This window comes from Arachis ipaensis, chromosome B07 (assembly GCF_000816755.2).
Source record: "Arachis ipaensis cultivar K30076 chromosome B07, Araip1.1, whole genome shotgun sequence".
Lineage (NCBI taxonomy): Eukaryota > Viridiplantae > Streptophyta > Magnoliopsida > Fabales > Fabaceae > Arachis > Arachis ipaensis.
Genome location: NC_029791.2, coordinates 10705379 through 10707700, shown reverse-complemented (window position 1 = coordinate 10707700; position 2322 = coordinate 10705379).

The window sequence follows — 2322 nt, the reverse complement described above, 5'->3', positions numbered from 1 at the left end:
TCTTAAACTGTAAAAGATCACCGAATTTAATTCAAACTTTAAGACGGATAACTCAACTTGCATTGCTTTCTTATTTTCTATCCCCCACATGCATTTATAGTCCCCCATAACCCATTGGCGATTTCTAGTGGCAATACGTAGCTATATAATTCACCATCAAAAATTCAGCCCCACAAGTACATCCTTTGAATAAATCATAAGAATTTTCGCAGGTTTATCATCCAATGAAACTTAGCTAATAGCCTAATATGCTACTTGTGCAATGAACCTTGTTTGGGGTTTTTGTGTACGTATGGACGTATGGTATACCAATTTGACTTGTACATGTATGTATTATGTGTATAATGCAGTTGCAGCCAAATAACAATGCATGGCTTTCAATTTATTCCAAGGCACAAATTTAAACCCCCAACGTATCTGCAAACAAATGAGGGTCTAACATTTCAAACGCAATTAGCATGTTATGTTCATGCATTGCACAGGCAAATGCTTCCCCATGCCTCACTAATTGTTCAATTGCAACTTTGATTCTGTGACGGTGGATTATTGTAGCACATTCCTAATTTCCTTCCTAATAACACTTGAATCTAAAATTGTGTAATCAAGCTATATATAACCATTTATCTTATCTTATGTTGACTATGAATTTGATGCATCCTTGTACAAGATGTATAGTTAAAATGTTAGTATCTTTTTTTTTTTTTTTGGTAATAAAATGTTAGTATCTAATATCATTAAAATCTTATTACCGTTTTTTTTTTGGATATTGATTTTTTTTTTTTTTGGTTTTGGTAAAATGGATATTGAATTTCATTATAATGCACCACACAATTTAATCTCTTTTGGGCTCTATTTCTTCCGTGGGTCACTATTTCACTCATAGGCTATATAGAAGTTTCTTCTCACCAAAAATAAGGGGCCCTAGTTGTCGTAGCAAAGAGGCCTCTAAAAACGCATTTATCATTTCGACCAAAGCTTGCTTCGTTTTATTTATAGCGACAAAAAGAGTGAAGGTTACTTCAATTGACCAACAATCCACGAAAGGCTGCCGAAAATGATGTTGTAAGATTAAAAAAAGTCTTTTTTTTTTTTTTTAATCAAATTAGCCAATTTAAGAATCCTTTTTTTTGACTTTTTAATAATTCAATATTAATAATCTGTCCCAATTGACTGGTAAAATTAAGTTAAGAATGTTAACTGCCAATACTTTTACCAACTTTCATATTCCTTTGTGGTAGGGTATAAGTATAAAGTATGTATCGGGAGATAGTACAGTGTTTTCTCACATGGTTGTATACTTTGGATTTCTTAACGTACTCTTTTTGGCTGTATACTAAAAATATCTCTTAATTAAATATGTTGACATTGTTTTATATCTATAAATGTTACTTTTACTAAAAGTATTAAAAAAGAGTTTTATTCAAAAATTAATAATTTGTTCGAAAATAAAAGGTTAAAAAAATACTCTTATCGTGTAAAGTAATTTGTTTCAAGTTTTATATTCCCCTATTATTCTAATCGTCATGTGTTGCCTTATGATTGTTTATATAATGGTTCGTGCATTCAACCTGAAACCCAAAAACATCCATTTAAAGATTTTGTTCAAATTCAAAAAAAAATTTTATTAAAAATTTATTTATTTTTATTAAACTACAAATTTATAGGTGGTATAAGTATAAAGTATGTATCGGGAGATAGTACAGTGTTTTCTCACATGGTTGTATACTTTGGATTTCTTAACGTACTCTTTTTGGCTGTATACTAAAAATATCTCTTAATTAAATATGTTGACATTGTTTTATATCTATAAATGTTACTTTTACTAAAAGTATTAAAAAAGAGTTTTATTCAAAAATTAATAATTTGTTCGAAAATAAAAGGTTAAAAAAATACTCTTATCGTGTAAAGTAATTTGTTTCAAGTTTTATATTCCCCTATTATTCTAATCGTCATGTGTTGCCTTATGATTGTTTATATAATGGTTCGTGCATTCAACCTGAAACCCAAAAACATCCATTTAAAGATTTTGTTCAAATTCAAAAAAAAATTTTATTAAAAATTTATTTATTTTTATTAAACTACAAATTTATAGGTTAGAGTACATTTATATAAAAGAATAAATAATTAATATAAACTCATCTTATTGTATTTTTATTAAAAAAAATAAATAATATAATTTAAAAAAAGATTTTATTCTTTAAATTAGACTCTTTTTATTTTTACTATTGAAAAGATTTTTTTATAAAAAATTTATAAAAAGAAAATGAATTTTAAAAAGCGGGGAATTTTATTTTTTTTTTTCTCTAAAAAAAAGGCACGGGA